Genomic DNA, 18,803 nt, shown 5'->3' with positions numbered 1-18,803 from the left:
GCAATGCTATACTAGAAAAAGTTTAGTCATTGTCTAGTCGGTAGCTGATGGTAACAGCTGCCTCGCGTCAACTCGAGTCGGAAGACGCAGCGCGCAATAGCCGCAACAAAAACAAGAGAAAGTGAGGTACTTGTAGACCACAGCGGGAGCGGGAGCCTAAAAAAGTGGTAACGTGAAAACTCTGTTAGGCACAAGGGAAAAATACGTTGTCTTTCTCATTCTGCTATTCTATTTAGACGCTCTGCTTACCAGTACAATTATCAGTGTGACATTATTTCATGGTAAGTAATTCGTTCGACAGCATCAATGAATCTTGGTAGTGAGCACTTAGTATAAGCACCTATTAAATAGGAATCAACAGTGATGATTAGTTCAATAAGCAGGAACACCCGTAACGTTTGTGTGACTGCCGAACGTAAAACCTGTGACTTGAGCGTCCGACACTATCTAACGTTCGCATGGTGGGACCTCTTGTCATTCTCTTGGACCGAAACAGAGAAGAAGCAAAACGAATCAGACGATTTTTCTTTACTTTTATGTATACCAGCACCCCCTAGCAAACAGACCGCCCACTCGTCTCCGTGAGATCGCAGCTGACCAGAAAAACGCATAGATATTCAAATAGTTATAGGCTATACCATTTAACTATGGGACATTGCGAAAGCATCACTGGCTTTCATAGTATATTCATCACTACTTCAATCGAACACTAAATGGCATATGTTATTGCTTGTTAAACACGAGTGAACAGCCGTTGTTAAGCGGTCGAAAGAGAGATCGCACGCGTTTGCTTTGCTTAGTCCAAAGTGAAATGCCCTAATAACTGCTAATGCAATCCTTTAATTGGACCATAGGACCGTGGTCTTTTGTCACTTCTTCCGTGTAACTATCCTTAATACATAAAAAAAACACATTTCTTATTATTGGATTATAATTGCACAGGCTAGCTTTGCATCATTGTTTCCCGCTCCTATTTTTTTTTGACGTAAAAGAATGATTTATTATTACGCCTCGACAAATATCCGCACGCGGCAATAATGAAAATATAAAGTCATTTTATGATTTTGATAGTTATTTACTTCTGTGTAGTATCTGTACATAAGTACTAGTTAAGTCATCAGTCCGAACTATAGTTCCTGCTTTTGACTTATATATATATATACGTTATGGATTTCATTTTGCCAAATACAATCGTGAAACACTTATATATATCACGACTAAAATATCAAAATAAGAAGGTTCGAATCAGACCTAAGCAATAAACAAATAAACACACGATAAAGCCGAAAAAAATGGTAAGCTTATAAACGACAAAGTCAAGATGACGACAGTAGCTATAGAACGTTAGGCGTTATCCTATCTCCCATACATTTTGTATATGCGAGTATTATTCTAGTGAACGTTTCATTTCTACAGAGGAAAAAATAATTGCTGTTAATATATTGCATCAAAAATATATTTAATATTTTAACGAAAAGTACTTGAAAGATATTAAATGCGTAGAATCATTATTGTGTTTACATTAATTATCGTATTTCTATACTTAATAGATTGTTGTGAAATATATGGAAATGCTGTTGATTGTGTGTATCCAAAAATCTAGCTACACCTATCTCAATTAGTACCAATCAAACGCTGGCGTACCGTTCAATAACATACAGTGTATAACATAGAGATTGTGTATAACACAAAGATTTAATGTTTGTGTATGTGTGTTTATTAAAGGGCGCAGCGGAAGTCGGCAACAAAACGTTGAGGCGTTTGTGTCGGGGGAGGAGATCTTCTTGACGTTCTCTTGAATGCTCAGACGGGAAGGCTCAGAGCCGGCTCTTCCGTGTGAACAGTCAAGTCCGTCTGCCCCACCGAAGTCACACGATGACAGGCTCCGGCTGACGTTTCGGCGAGGAACAGTCCGAAGCGCTAAATACAGACAACATTGCTAGATGCGTCAAAGCGTGCTGTCAAAGCTACTGAGCGTGCATAATATTAGGCAGAGGCTTTTTGCCAAGTATGTTCTGGCTGTGTCTCAGGGCACCGCGAGTGAACTTCTCTCGAAACCAAAACCGTGGGATAAGCTGACCGAAAAAGGCCACGACTCATACAGAAAAATGTGTGCGAACTGTGTCATGATCCTCGCGTTACGCACGGGCCTGAAGGATACGCCGTCCACTCCGGTCGATGCTTTCCGTCATGAAGACCTTGCTGGGGACCGAATCGTTCAGATCTTTTCCGAGGCCCAGCAGGCAATGATCACGCCTATGACACCGATGAAGGAGGAGCCTTCAGAATTTCAGCAAGAAGAAACAGGATGACAAGGAAAAGGATGGTGTCGATCTACCGCAGGATATCAACCATATCCCTCGGTTCTACCATGAGGAACTGGCCAAGCTAATGGGTTAGCGGGCCGAGGATAGTTTCCGCAACCTCGCGCCAGCTTACGACACGAAACAAGAAGAGGTTCGACAAGCTTTATCGATCTATCATCAGCAACTGTCGCGACTCTCGCTGGCATTGGCGCCCGGCCACGGATTGTCCCGCTTCAGCGTTGCTTTACCCGGCGCCTTATTCAATGGCGTAAACAACAGCCTAGGATAGTGCGTAGTAGAAAACATATAGAAAAGGCAAAGCAATCAGATACGCTACCCGAGCAATGTTAGCTATTTATGCTCACAAAAACACTTCCGCAGGTTTCCCTAGCCATAAAGGCGTGAGGGCCGATTCCATTCTAAATTAAATTGCCAGCGCCACTGACAACTCTGCTTCGTAGGCTGCAAACCACAGAATGATCCCTGCGCCCGCTTGCCATTTTGAGTAACTATGCGACGTAACTGAATTTAGACCAACAAATTGTAGAATATCGAAAAATTCATTGAGCAGTATGGTCTCAGCCTACTGCATATATCAGTAAGCAAGCCTTTTCCGACCCCAACCGAAACGTCCTACCATTCATATATGTCTTACATATTGTTGGTTATTGTTAAGCAATTCGCAGCCCACAGAGAAATACATGGACTCGACAGAAAGAAAATAAGAAAAAGAAAAAGAAAATTATTCCATTCACTGCAAGAGAATAAGAGAAAATCAGCCAGCCGGAAGAGCACTGTTCGTTAAAAGCCGAAATGCTTTGCGAAATTTTGCCAAAAAAACATCGCAGAGCGCGGTATAAATAACCGCTTGGACGCTGTCCCGGTGAAATATGGTCTCTAAGTGTTGCTTCCATAGTGGCAAGATATTGGTAATGGATTGAAGGAACGCGTTGCTTATTGCTTAAAGAAAAACGCTGCTATAGGCATAGAGCTGTCTGGCTTGATTATTGACTTGCTACTGAGCCAGTAGCTAGTCTCCTATTAATTTATACGTTGCTAAAACTAAGTAATAATAAGTAATGCAGTACTACTACTTAGCTAGCGAAGTAGTAGTACTGCATTACTTAATTATCCTAGAAATTTCTCTAATGCTTTGCTTAGATTCTAAGTAAATATTCGCTATTTTACTATATAAAGTGTAATATAATTATCAGTGACTACAAAACACATTAAAGCAATTACTGCTTTGCTTATGTCTTAGCCTCATGTTGTTGTTAACCAGGTTGTGTATTAACGTGACCTTGCATGATCTTCGCTGGAATAATCTCAGGGTTTTTGGTCCGACATATATTACCGTTCTCCTGCTAAGGCTGTAACCTAGCTTTACAATATACGATAGTACGATCGTCGTGTATTTCGACAAAACAACAAACATAAAAAGCAACGAGAAAATAAGAAGAGAAGAGGAACTGCAGCATCAGCGCCAATGGCAGTCGCGATTACCCTAATGGTTACCTGCTTCGGTAGGTATATTACTTATGATCGGCGAGATTTGCTATGTGGCTGTACGCCGAAGGCTCTTGTTACCATAAGAGGGTCAACATCAGCGATCTCAATGGTGTTTGTTGCTAAGCGATGAGCCGTTGGCAAGCGGGCGAGATCGAACAAGCGAGTTGCGAGTGCACTTGCCGATCAATGTATAACGTCGGTTGGCAGTGGAACGAAAGGGCCTGGCTACAGAGGCTTGTTTGCAACATCAGATTAATTCCATTAAGTAGCTCTTGTTCGTTGCTGCCGCAAGCGGACCCTACAAATGCTGCTATAGACTGCGACTGTACCTGCCAGCCAGATCAATTCTGGCCGCTTTGGCCTTTGCTGCTCCAGGCAGAACCTGCCTCGTCTCAGCTTGTGCGCTAGTCAGCTTGCAGACAAACAGAAGACTCAATTTTCGGTCTCTCGCCGACGCCATCACTGGGACATGTCATCCGATGTAAGAAAACAGAGGACGAAAAAGTAAGGGTTCGGAAAATAGCGACCAATGAATGCCGCAGTAGCAGCTTCACCAGGTACCGTGTATGCTGTCAAACACACACCAAAGGTGTTGCTAAGCCATAACAATATTTGCGATGACCAAGATGTAATCGTACTTTCTGCATTGCAGTACCACAGTCCTGAAACGTATTGTCACAGATAACTAGTTCGTATCGTTCCAGCCCGTTTGCCACGAGCTCCAATGCCAGTCCAAAACTTGTGGCCTGCGCATATACGGAGAGATTTAAATCTTTTTTTTTATCTTAGTGTATGCGTTCCAAGCTTTGTTTCCATTCGAGCTGACCTGAGCTCTCGGGGTGTCTCGTAGCGCGTGATAAATGGAGGCGCTACTCTTCGTGGGATTTGGTGACAACGAACTAGGCGAGGGCCGACTGGCGTTCGTTGCCGTTTCTGCCTGAAATTACGGTACACAAAAGCTGTACGTAGATAATTGCAGACGCGACGCAAAGAGACCTCGAAAGGAAATGGGACTGAATCCCGTGATTACATCGGTGTCAAGAGTACGAAAATGCACGACTCGCACGAAGCAAGAATGATTTTTGTAACGAGACCAGCATACAGTGCAAATAACTGGGTTCCTCTGTCTTTTCTTGCCGAACGCATCGAAACGTAAAAATACAGCAAAATGCATCCAAGGAAGAATGGACCCAATGATGGCTTGACGTACTCGAGAAATAGGCAAGTCGGAAACTAATATGGTAATAACACGATATCTATTTATATACGAGATTACGCCACTTCAATGAGGTATCAGAAAAGCCAACGTCAAATTATGTGGCCTGCTCTTCTGTAGAAATGTTTCTTACGTAATAAATATTCTCTATGCACATAGCGGATAATAAATTAACGAAGTAAAACTGAGAGCTGAATGCTTCAGCGAGAACAAACACTTGCTCTATTTGGGCAAGTAAGACGATCAGAGCTTGAAAATAGTCTGGAAATGGTTTCTGTTTAGGACTAATTCTTGTTAGATGTTAGCAAAGCCTTGATGAATTTTACTCTAGCTATGCCCTTGCTAGCCCGACTAACAAATGTCAGCGTTCAGTCATTAGGACCAAATCTGATTTCGGCTGTATCGGCGACATTCCTCGTTGACGCTCTCCTCTGGCTCGGCCTGCTCACTGCAGTACACAGTTCAAGAGGCTGGAAAGAGGATGTCGCGAAATCGCTTGTAGTCGTCGCGTTCGCTACGTTAGCCTTCGACGAATACAGTTAGTCTCACGTGGCCTGGGATAAGCGTCCCTCTGCTGTCTCTTAACGAAGGTCGTAACAGCTGAAATAAGAGGCTGCACCTGCGGTCGCCGTTGCTGCCATGCGCTCACTATACTGTTCTGTCACAGCAAGAGAGGCAAAGGGGTCGTAGGCTAGGAAGGCAGAGAAACCCCCGATCAAGAATGAAACAAGCTTGTTTCTTTAGACTCCTTCGTGCGCGCGCATTTAGACGTCATCTGATTTTAGAATGCTTCCTTTCTACGTTGTACATTTAGCCGAACCTTAAAGCAAAAACTGCCCTTAAGCGATGGCACTCTGACTGCTTGAGTTAAATCTACCGTCTAATTTCGTTTTTCTGTCCATTGATTACTGACGGAGAACGCCGCATGAAATGTACGAGTAGACAAAAGGGAAAAATGTTTCTGTTTGACTTGTGTTTGACGTAACAACAGACGCGTGTCATATGGGTCTCTAGCGTGTTTTTAACCTCCTCACCCTTTTAGTCGGTCCTCAACGCTTTTAGTCGGAGCTACTGTGCAGGCCAGAATTAGGACTTGATTCGCTTCGATTCATTGTTGTTTAGTCCCTTCTTCTGCTATGCTCTCTATCCCACAACCAGAATTGTCTGCTTCAGAAAGGCTCTTCATCCCCTTTACTCTTCCACAACTCGAGACCGAACAGGCCGAACTCGCGTTTGGCCTGTGCAGCTGGCTGATTGACTGAGACCGACTCTTCCGTTGTCGTAGCGTGGTCGCGACGTAATCGCAGTTAGCGGCTGGTATCTTGCGACGACCGCAAATGCCAGCAGGAAAATGCTGGTGGAGAGGCAAAAAAGTGGACAACCCTTCTTCCCGGCAACTAAACAAGCCAGTCGGTAAACTATTTGCACCCCCTCGTTGCTCTCAGGGGATTGTTCCTCACAGTTGTATTGTTTTTACAATAATTTGTTATTGGTCAGACGACTAGTAGTATTTAGTGCCAGAAGCCACATAGAAAAGCTGTGCCAGTAAAAGTGACCTAGCGACCGGATACCGATATTGTGAGACCAGACTTGATAAACAGGCCGCATAAATTGAATATATCTCTTTCCTTCCTGAACTGTCGCGAAACGCATATACATGGCATGGTTAAGCTGTGTTTCCAGCGATTACTGTATGACGTTGCACTTTTTGTGCTGAGCATTGGTTTATAGCTCTGCATCTGCTTATGATAATACAAAACGCTATAATCTAAACATTTCAATACGCCGTAATAACGTTCCGTATAGCTTGTCATAGATATATAAGGCTTCTCTTTGACTAAAATCAATACATCTGCGTAGTGAAATACATCATTACTCTTGGGTCATACAAGAAGCACACAGGAAGTAATAAAGCAGAAATTGCCGAAATTAATAAGAATTTTTTTCTTTCCTGTGGGTTTCGTCCCTAATAAGTACGTCTTTCCCAAAAATTGGCAGATGAGCTTTGGAGAACTTAACAGAATTAGTGCTTAATCGTGCTAGTGTTCAACCATGCAGATACTATTTTTAGATTGCCGATTGCTATGATTCTTTTGAGTGGTTTGGGGTAAAAACGGGAACCAGTAATACTGTCATCACTTAAGTACATCTACATATGAAAGTTACGTTTGGAACCGAATCGTCATAATTCGAATTGATAATTCCACTTTAATTTTCTGCAACCCGATCATACCAATGGTATTGCACCTATCGCTGTCTTTTTTGTCAGCTGTTTTTTACATGTCTGTTGTTAGCGGCTTCTGATGTACTAATTAGCAGTTACTCGTCAATGAAAAGATGCCACTATGATAATCGGTTACATCAAAAAAAAAAACATCGCTTCTAATAGATTTAAGTTACCTTGCGAAAATTGGTCGTACCTTATGCGCGTCTCAAGAATATCTTGTTTGACAGGAAACTCTATTATTTATCGTTAAGTTACAACACGTCAGTCTGCTACAGCGTTCGGTTTTTTGAAAATAGATCTGGACAAATCTGCATCTATTTTCATGGGTAACGGTGAGGAACTTCTAGAACGTTGATCATCTGTTCAAAGCAGACAAAGCCATTGAGTTTGCTGGTCTCATCAGCGACCCTTTATTGTGTAATTTTAAACGTACACGAATATAGTTCATTTTTCCTCAACTAAATAGATCTCATCAAAGTTTCCTAATGATTTTCGACCTCATGCCTCCCCTGGGTCAATTGCCTTGGCGTTTACCTAATACGTGGTAATCTTTGGACGGCACCGGTATCGTTCACGGAAAATAGAGGTACTCTGTACGACTTAATGGTTTCAGCATCTACTCGAGCACTACTGGGAGGCCATGCTGTACGCCTACTTCGCGTGTTTAATACCGATTATACGAAACGAGTTTTTAGGATCTCGTGTACCCACTTAGACCGTGCAGATCTCTATTCAGACGGGTATCACCCGCGCGCACTGCTCAGAGACTTATCAAAGTGCACGTAGAACATCCACAATAAACCAATCAGGCGCAAATATACGCCTATAGCGGATTTCGACCAGGATACAGCTGAGTGATGCAGCGCTAATAATAGAACCAAATGGTTACCAACGTATTTCGTCACGTAATTTCACCTGACAGCGATTTAATCGCATCTCTTTCTGAAGGAACTGACATGAAATACGACTTAACATATTTATATCATAATAATAATAATAATATTTAACAATGAAGCTTCATTTGAAGGGGTTCGGTAGCTCGAGAAAATGCTACTTCAGTAGCTAGGTTCTTATGCCATGCTGGTATATAATAAGGTAATAAAAATGCCTGTCTGGCATCATTAATATCGCTAATAGAGGGTAGATAACAACGTAACCTATGAGTCGCTTGCACCGGTTCGTTTCTATCAACGTTCGAACTATAGAACCGTTAGGGAATGTATCTATGATAGAATTACCCAGTTCATTTGCGAATACAATAGATATACGTTTCTACCTGGCTAAGGGCTCAGTTGCGGTGATCGTTCAGGAAAAAAGTCCACAACGAGATACTGTGCACGCTAATCTCTGCGTATGCTCATCTCCGCCTGATTGCTAATCATGAACCTGAGTCGAACTGTTACAATGAAGGAGAAACATAAAAGATAGAATAGCTTTTATTTCTTCGTCTGATACCAGCCATCTACCTGTATACTAACACGTCTGAGACAATACGGCACCAGTAGGAAGCTCAGCGGCCGCTGCTACAGCCAGCACCACGGCCGTCGGCACCGCCGCCAAAAGCTGTTCTTAACCCAATAAAATAACTACTACTAGTAATAATAATGACCAGACAACGCAGCCCATAATGCTCGTGAAAATGGGTTGTCACCTTTTTGTTTTTTTGGTCGCCGTTAGCTGGGTGTGTGGCAAGGTTGACAGGACGGAGCCACGAAAGGTAATTTGGTGGACAAGTTCCACTGTCGCTTTAACGAGTTGCGGTCGTCTTTGCGTCCTTTTTCTCATTTCGCAGTGTTGTTCGTGAGCATTCGTGCCGCCATGCTTGTTATTGCTCGCGCTCGCTCTCGAATAGCTTTGATGAGATAGTGCTCAGCGAAGTGAGTTAGCAAGCTATAAATCCAGCAGCGGCGACGGCGACAGCCAGCAATAGTGTACGCTGTGCATTGGCCCTCGATTAGTCAATAGCAAGTTTTTTGCTGTTTCATTTCTCTTCGGCAGCAGAAAAACGGCCGTGTTATCAGGACCCCACGTGTGTGGATTATAAAAGACGCTAATAAATAAAATGGCCATAAAAGTCATCAGAGGCAAAATGCAAGCTGGATATAGGAACTCCAACGAAAACTAGTGGATGACTGTTGCGGACGGATGATTATCTGTTCCGATCGAGCCGGATTCGCTCACTTAGTCAATTAAAGCTACAAAAATCACATGAACATAGGCCAAGTTACCACCGAGTGTTGGTAATGAGGCTGCCACCTAAAACTCTCAGGTGGCTTTTCTATGTGGTTCGACTGGTGGATGCGTACATAACGTTACCGAAATATCCTTGTAGCCACCTTGGTCTCGTCACTATTTGCTAACCCCTTAAACACTATCAGAGCAAATGCTGTGGATGGTGTATATATAGATGATTTCTACATATTGTACGGAGTAGAATAAGATAACTACCAGACACGTGATCCTTTTAGGTGTGCGTATCCACTCTGTCGAAGGCTAGGATTCAGACGATCGGAATACGTACACAATATAACAGGTTCTCTGATGAAAAGCCTGGGTGAATTATCATATGATGCCGTATAAAAAATACAGAGTGCATGATCGGCTTTGAAAAGGTATTTGACGCTGGAATCCATTTGCTTCTTGTCTGTCAAAAGCACTCTTCACTGCAGCTCTTAAAGCAGCTGACGATTAATTAGCTAAACCGTACCTGATCGATACGTATTTTCTAACGATACAACAATTTCATAATGAACAAGCTATTTAGATAACCATACTTTGCGCTATTGTTTTTCTATCGTTGCCAGCCAGCTATCTGGTCCACCTTGTAACAGAATGATGTACAACTGTGTAGGCCGAATGAAATTTCGACTCAATTCCTTGCCCGCTGATTGTTCCGTCGAGCCTGCTTCCGCAAGGCCGATTCGCCTGAAAGCTCAAGCCTTCGATCCGTAGGTTGCCTTGACGTCAGCTCACCTGCCTCAAACTGCTCTAATACACCGCAACATATAACTATAGATCAAAATTGTTTTGCATGTGTCTCCAGTAAATAATCATATGGATAATCCCTCGAAGACATCCGTATAACTACAACATTTGACTGCTATTAGAACTGTCATACTCAGACTTTGGTTGATCAAAGCCTTGCCGGTGCTGATGGATATGCCTAACGGCTATACCGGATATACTAAAACTCGAGGTATAGAGAGGTCGTTGTTATGCGGCCCTTCGATGACGCAGAAATGTTATACGGTGTGTGAAAATAAAAAAAAAAAAGTTCTCATTTGATTCAGTAAACAATATTAGTTTAGGCTATCAAGAACTTCGGACGAGGACAATCATTTAAATGATTACTGTGACGTGACAAGGGGTACGCTCGCATAGTTGTGCGATAATAACCATGGTCAATGTCTGATGCCGAAACGTGCGGCTTAACCACACTTTTTTCGCTTGTGAACGGGATAGACGATTTGTTTGTTTTCCCAAGTTGTGCTGTTAAATTATATGCTCTACGTTTAGTCGATATTGTTTTGGACTTCGTAATTAAATGTCCTTTGTTTACAGTACCCCAAAAACAGTCAGGCTCAAACCAGCTAATAGCTATTTCAGTCGTTCATCATAGATTTTATGATAAAGGATAAAAATTTGATTTCAAGATTTAATAGCTTGCTGAGTACCCGTTGCGGACATTTACAGTATCTACAAATATTGAAAATACTTCACAAGCCTTTAGCAAAAGTTAAGTCGACCCTTGCAAGCTATCCAACCGTCGTCATATGTTTTCGAGAGACTAAAGTAGTTTTTTGGCAGAATTCTGACAAAGATGTACAGCACCACAGGCAGAGCATCGTTTTAGCATCTGCCAGATCACCTGCCTGAAATTGAGAGGGTTCTAAGTACTACAGGAAGCAGCTCCAGCTAGTTTACAATGATGATGCAAACAATTTTCTCGCTGAAATAAAAGTTCAAACGAAATTGAAAATGTCTAGGTGAGTTTTCTGTTGCAACATATAATCATTTAAATTAGTACCTCTTCCGTTTTCATTATTCCTATGCTCGTAAAGTGCGACTAATCTGACAGGGCTTACTCCAATGTTATGGAAGGGCATTTATAGGATAGTTTGCGCATTTTACATAACACTGATCTTTGATGCAGACTTCTCATTCCCTCAATGAAACTGTAGACTGGGGTTCGATCATTGGTTCTATGAATAATTGAATGAAAAACTGACCTCGGTTTTTTGCTTGCTAATTACTGGTGTTGGTCTTCGATTACAAATCGATGATATCAAGCTGCTTGATTTCAATTAGCCGCGCACATCGAGCTCCATTCTTCGACAAATGACTCGTGAGAGGTAGCTGTTTGCTCCCGACGCCATAACAGATTTGCCGACACATTACCATTCAATCGATTGGCTTACCCAGAATTGCCTAAAGCGCTCGAAGTGGCGATTACCCCATGACTGCCACTAAAAAGAACAACAACTCGTACGTGCATCAGCGACGTAAAGCGTACCAGGTCCTTGTACCGTATCAAGCCGCCTTGTCTATTCGACAAGAGGCGAAAGGTCAAATCCACATAAGCCATTCTGTGCGGACCTCTCTAGGTACGATAGGTGAAACATTTGTTATGATATGTGCCTTGACCATACAACTCTAGGTGGTGCCATACGTAGCCTTAGTGGTCGCAGACATTGGTTTCAAACCTGAAGTGCATGTTCCTGATTCTGCAGGAAAAAGGGCACAGTTTGCGTCAATAACACATAAAACCACTCCATTATACACAACAATAAAGATATATAGTTAACGCTTTTACAAATGGGTGTTTTTGTTCGAAAACTACTTTGTAGGTAGCACAAGCGCCGAGCGAGGCAATGGTGAGCGAGACAAAACATAAGTTGGTTTACTCAGTGCTGTCGCAATAGTAGTAAGATTATTAGTAGCCAGTTATTGCTATTAGCCGCGTTGCTTATTATTATAGCGCTACTGTGACCGCCAATCTGAAAATAGGTAATGGTGAGAGAGGCCGATGCCCAAAAGAATACCCGAAAATTTCGAAAGCAAAAAAATTTCATTGCGCCTGCTTGTCCTATTGTTGGTAGCTTCGTTTCGTGACAACGTAATGCTGCGATGATGACTTCATCTCATTAGCACTTTGATTGAATCATCTACCCTGCCGTTCCATGCGTCAATTTCAGTTGATTTTTCTTGATTCAGACATTCAGCGAATACTCACGGATGAGCTGAGGTCTACCTTTGAGAAAAGCTCTGGCGGACAACGTGTGATCGGATCAATTCAACTTCTGAAAGGTGATTCTGTAAAATGAAGATGTGTGCAGAGCCTCACTTTAGAATTACGAGGCAGTAGGGGTAAAAATAAAAGTATCCATTTACCTAGACCAGGACTTTTTCTTTTAGCATTGGCCGGCCTCCTTCTAGGGATGTCCTCAAACTACTTCCTTCCTTTTCATTCCGTTGAGGGCACAACGGGCTGACTCTAAGATCTATCTGTGTTCAAAATCACGTTTCAACGCCTATAAATACGCATCCGATTAAGGAGAGGCTAGACTTAAATTTAAAAAGCAAGGCACAAACGACAGCGTTGAATTGTTTTGTTTTTCAGCCGAAGTTTCGAGCACCGTCCACACAATGAGAAAATATATCAATAATTATAACTGAATGTTACCATTACTATAGGTTTTTCTCAGAAGATTGTAGTAGTATATGACATGTAAAATACAAGTAGAACATATTATAGATATAAATCCGAGTATCTGCGCGTCGTTTCATGTCAGGCATCATACTACTCGCAAATGACCCCACTCCATTTACGGCGTTAACAGCACATCTGGAGAGAACGTCATACAAGTGTTGCACATCTGTGGGCTGAAAAATACATAATAATAATATATAATATAATATAAAGAAGAACATAATATATGCATATAGGTATAATCTTTATCATCAAACCGGCGATGTCGTGGTAATAAAGCACTGCCTAACGGCTTAGTCGAATGGTCATATCCATTTGACTTGTGTCATCGACCAAAGATCTCTCTGTCTTTCGTCTTCGGCTAAACAGTCAGCCGCTCAGTAGGCGCCCACTTGAACCCAAATCATCAGATCATTGTAACAACTCATGTTTTACTTCTTGGATCTGCATCGCGTTCGACATGTCAAGAGAAACTTGCCTGGATACGTTCTTCGCAACGGCTGCTGTCACTGCTAGCGTTGTGGTTGACATCATTGTTATCGGTAGGTTGTTGTCTAGAAAGGCAGAAGGTGTGGCGCAAATAGAACAACATGGCCTTAACAACGTCGTTTTTCTTTGTGGAACCGCATATCATCTTATGTAGAAAGACGAACTGGGCTACTATTTTGTGTTGGCAGACGCCTCTCCTTGCCTTTTCAGGGACCTAGTCTTTATGAGAAACGACAAAGGAAAAAAGCCAATTGTCCCCTCTAACGGTAGCGGGTCTAGGTAGCTGCCGCCACTTCGACAGAAACAAAAGCTATAAAAACAGAACATCCTGAGCTAATCTTCGAGGAAGGATGGGCTTTTCGTAGATCTAGGATCAGTGAAACTTCGGGGGGCTACTACGGATAAGTGAACTGATCTTCAAATCGGGTATCTGCTGCTGCGGCTTTTGTTGCTGCATCTGTGAAGTTTAGTCTTTTCCTCCGACACCTTCCACAGATTGTCCCCACTAGGACGATCCTGCAAAGGCACCACTGACAAAGCCTTTAGTTCATCTAGAGCAGTGGTTGATAAATTGCGTTCGATTTCACTGAATCGTCTAAAGATAATCTGAATAAAGAGCTGGTTGGGTTGATTGAGTTCTAATCCCCAAGGAATTAAGGCGCTTTCTGGGACAATAGCATATGTTCGTGCAGTGACGGGGCAGCAGTTTAGAGCTATGCAATCTTAGCGTTGGATTTCTTCACTAATTTGTATTGATTTATGTAAACTAAGGCACCCAAGTTTTACAATGAGTGCTATATGGTGATGAGCAATCTGCTTGGGTGACATTCAAGGTAGGTTAAGCATAGTATTAGTAGGGGTCTACATTTAATTTGTGTTGTTCAAGTGTATTATTTTAACTATGGGCTCGAGCTATGCTATATTAATCGGCGGTACGCTAAGAGCCTAATTCGTGTTTCATTACGTTGCAATGGAGGCGGTAGTCCGCCTCAGAACAAGCTCGGTCTAATATAACTTCCCGTTTATATTCACATATTAACTTCAAGCAGAAATTAGGCTTACGCTTCGTTGGGGAAATGCTCGGTCGCAATAAGTTGTCGTAACTTAAACAACGTCAACTCGTTCCAGTATCCGGCGTGCGGCGCAAATCTAAGTAAATGACAACATGTCGTCAGCCTGATGCTGTCTCCAACTAGAAACGCAGCTTTCTGCTTGTCTTTGATCGGAGCAAGAACGCGAAGGTCTTGCATCATTACAATAGTAAGCTCATGTTTTGAACGTGATAGATAATCCAGCATAGATTGTAAATTGTTATCGGTTGCCTTTGTATTTGCTTCAATCGTTTCTGTTAGCCTAAAACAAGCATGTTTATGTTATACGTGCGCGTATCCAGGGCTCATAATCGCAAGGGACGAAAGCCTAGCTAGTAGTCAATGTAATATAGATTGAATACGCTTACATAGATCGAAACGAATGTGCCTAATAGGATTTTTTTTCTCTGTACACTTCTAGAGGAATCAATGTGAATGGCAGGAAACTGTTTTCAAAACGAGACAAACTAGGAAAAAACATAGGATGGGGTTACAATCATAGCAAAAAATATGCACATTTTCGATCTTTCGAAATGGCCATATATTAGATATGTCTGTTAAGTCTTCGGGTTAGAATTAAGCAGGCAAATGGTAACGAAAAATGGGAATTTGGTATAGTTGTAGTTGTGCTATGATGGCCTTTCAACCGCTGAGCATAATGCTTGTTATGAAATGGCAAAGTGACTAGTATTACGTTGTGTCTCACAGTATAATAATGACACCATATGTGGGTTTGGAAATAGGTTCTTTGTGACATTCCTTGAAATAAGCTTATTATATAAAACAAATTTGACCCACTTATGGATGGCTTGACCGAAGATTCAGCTTTTAGATCTAAACTAAATGCTTCTGATTACCATTCCTATTACTGGCCAGCCGTCCCGGACACTGTCGTAACTTCCCTTGGGATCATCAAACAATGGGAATACAATGTGGGTCTTCGCGTTTTAGAGTTGCATCCGTTTAAAGAACGTAGATGATCCTGTCTGCTTCGTCGCTTTCGTTCAGATTGTCCCTATTGATGACGATTACTATTTCTGAAATATTCATACAATTGCGTGATGCACGTAATCAATTCAGCTCAATATTCAAACGTATTGCCTCTTCGGGGGGGGGGGGGGGGGATACATCCCTTAAATGTACGCAATATTCATGACCGCTTTAAAGGAAAAAATGACGGTGTGCGTGGAAATGCTATAGGAGGTAGCAGCCACTATAGAAAACGTGTCGAAACTTATTAAATTAGACTATTATAGGATGCACTTTTTTTTTTATTAAAAATTAAAGTGTACTCTCTATGAGCAACGTGGAATTAAAGTTTATCCTCACAGGCTGGGAACTACGTTAGAGCAACACCATTATGCATTCTTCTAGTGCATATACTTCCTTCCAATACTGCTAATTTTATTATAATTATTTTTGGCCGGATACCCATCACTGCGTTGATAAGTATCCTCTTGTTTTTGTGTATCGGCTGCCCACGGGCATTAATAAGCGTTATTACAATAAGTAGGCTCGTTGCCAGGCCGTAGACCCATTTGATACATTACTAGACTATACCTCGGTCGTATATCGGTCGTATTTTCGTCCATATTTGTTTCAACACAGAAGACTATAAGAATATAGACGTTTAATAATAAAAGCCTGATGACCGAGTCAAAAAAAGATAAAGTGAGATTAGCTCTATCAAGTTGATAGGATAACCTACGTTCATTCTAAATATACAATTCAGTTTGGCCGGTTTAATGTGGGTGAATGATAATATATAGCTAGCGTCGATCCCTTCTATGTTATAGACGCGGCTTGGTACGCTATTAGACGCCCTACCATATACGCTAGCCCCAGGCCATTTCTGATGAAACTCCACTGTCCAATAGCAGATATAAACATGCATAAACGTTGTGAGTTTTAGGCTTCGTTGCACAACGGTACTGCGCACCAATATGCATCTCTGGAGTAAGTACGCTTCTATCAGGATGGTAGCGGCCATATGTGAGAAGTAATACCAGACGGTGGCCAACCCTTATCCTTTTCCTTTTTGTCTTTCCTGCTGCGCAGTTACTCCGTGATGGATAAGAACAACAGTGCGTGCTACCCAAGTATTAGCTGTATGGATGGTAGCTACACCAGAAGGGCTAAACAGACCAAAAACAAGAGTGGCCCGAAAAATTTGAATTTGGCCTTCGCTTCTCGCTTTACTGTGGGAGCAGGGCCAATTGGGACGGTTCTGATTTTCCGAACTCAAAAATTTCGCGGGGCAAAAAATAAGAAAGATAAGGGTCAGGCAAAGGTATACGTTTAATACCGCCTGATATCACAATTCGATCCATAGCTATTTGGCTGTCTTGACATATATACTTTAACCGAAATCATCCCCTTTGGCCGAATATACTGAGAAGCAAAATGGTAAAAATTCATTTGAAACAAACAAATACTTGGAAGTGTGTCTTTTTTTTATACGAGTCAGTTTTACCCCTCCAGTTACCTTAATCGAGTTAGCACACTGCCGAATTAGTGACTTTATCCACCTGGTTCCTTCTATAAAATGGGCTTATTTTGGGGTGTAACCGATTCGTTAGACTATAGGTGCAGACATGTTATCTACAGCATCTCATTTGTTTCTTAACTGTCGGCGACGACGACGACGACAACAACAGCAGTTAAAACTACTTTAAGTGGGCCCATTTGCGACATAAAGAGTAATCAGTCTATTTCTTTATACACAGATAATCATCCCTAGATGTAGGTCGATTCTATTTCGGTCACGTGTTGTTCTAGATTGACCTATTCGGTTAACGTTTGCCCTCTAAAGTAATACTGTCTCACACACAGTGTAGTCGTGTAATATGCCACGGTACAAGTTGATAAAGAACACATATACGTGATAGCGGCATCACGCATTCCGCCCAAAAAACACGAAATTTCCATTGGTTCGATCTTACAGACAAACAAAAAAAAAACGCTGCACTTCGTTATTGTGTCAACCTGAACATCGTCCACTCACAGGCAGACGGATATTGTGACGCATAATCTAATCCAAGGTGGTGACGCGTCATCAGTGCAAAGAACACGGATTTTGTCAAGAGTAGAGAGCTCGCCGCAAAGTTGATCGTTTAAATGAGCTTTTTATAGGTGTGTTTATCTAGTTATTTTGCTCGTCAATAGCTGCCCATAGTAAACAAGTCGTATTTTTTAGGTCACTCGAGGTGGGGCATGTTTCCATCGGCCATAAAGTCTTGTGTGGGTATTTTAAAGTGCATTTTTTCATAATGTTGCATAGCATACAATGACTTGTAATTCTCTTCATCTGCACGACGGTTCCGCATCGGACGACCACTATCGCCTGTAATCTGATGAAACGCTTGCTTCGATTCTCAAGAGTATTTCGCCTTTAACAGATTGGCTTATTGTGGTCTCGAATGAGCTGCTTGCGCAAATAAGTTAACCCCTTAAACTCCCGAGCCTCTTCATATCAATAGAGTCATTCTAATCACTGTTGTTTCTGAACAGAGTTTTAATGAGGTATAATACGATGCGTTAGGTTTACATTTGCAGTAAGCCCGAAGTTAGTCCATATCAGCCTCCGCTGGGCTTACAAATGTGAGCTATGTTGGACTTCGGCATCTTTTTTGCAGATGTTGCGTAGAAATGTGAATCGCATGTAGAAAATTGTGGGCCGATTGGAAGTTACTGTAGGGGTTACCCACTATGACCCTTTGCCGTTTCAGCCTCCATCGCATGATCTTCGATAGCAAGATTTTCTAATTTCACAGTGACTGTAGGTAGCGAGAGCAACTGTTTAAAAACGTATCACACCTGTTAACAAAGAGATAAAAATAAGCGCCATTCTTCAAAATGCTTTACTTATTTATAGCTGGCTTGGTGTACCAATAAATATTGTCTATTTTTTACCTAATAAAAGTAAACACCATTTCAGCCCAATTATACTAACAGATTAATGTATTAGGTGTTCTCCGTCTTTCTCTACGACGTTCTCTCTTCTATTAACCTATTTGTTATACTGTCCTAAGTGAAACTTTCAAGACTCGTATAGGTTGAAGAATTTTTCCACCGACCGCCTTCTAAGACCATTTAGAGTTGATGCATTCAGCTGCAAATTTCATGCGTCAGTAAGGAGAAATCGTGCTAAACCGTGAGCGCAACGGCTGGAAAATACGATAAGTATAAAAGGATCTCTATTGTAATCTTCTCCAGGCAGGTCCGGACGGTCCTGTGCGATCAGGCATCAATCATA

The 18,803-nt window shown here is 41.9% G+C and overlaps 1 long non-coding RNA gene across 4 annotated transcripts in view; it reads left to right on the top strand.

Moving 5' to 3' along the window:
* Positions 1-12,614, top strand: part of LOC111242830 (uncharacterized) — a 78,162-nt gene extending 65,548 nt beyond the window's left edge. For 3 of the 4 annotated variants that reach the window (XR_015319598.1, XR_015319584.1, XR_015319595.1), the window contains one exon: positions 1,726-12,078. This is a non-coding gene — a long non-coding RNA (uncharacterized LOC111242830). Of the gene's footprint in view, positions 1-1,725; positions 12,079-12,453 lie in introns of those variants that run through there. The other variant, XR_015319596.1, reaches the window with a different exon arrangement.
* The last annotated feature ends 6,189 nt before the right edge of the window (positions 12,615-18,803 follow it).

This window comes from Varroa destructor, unplaced genomic scaffold, assembly GCF_002443255.2.
Source record: "Varroa destructor unplaced genomic scaffold, Vdes_3.0 BEIS01000001.1, whole genome shotgun sequence".
Taxonomy (NCBI): Eukaryota; Metazoa; Arthropoda; class Arachnida; order Mesostigmata; family Varroidae; genus Varroa; species Varroa destructor.
Note: the sequence above shows the minus strand (reverse complement) of the source record. Positions and strands in the feature narration are given on the sequence as shown.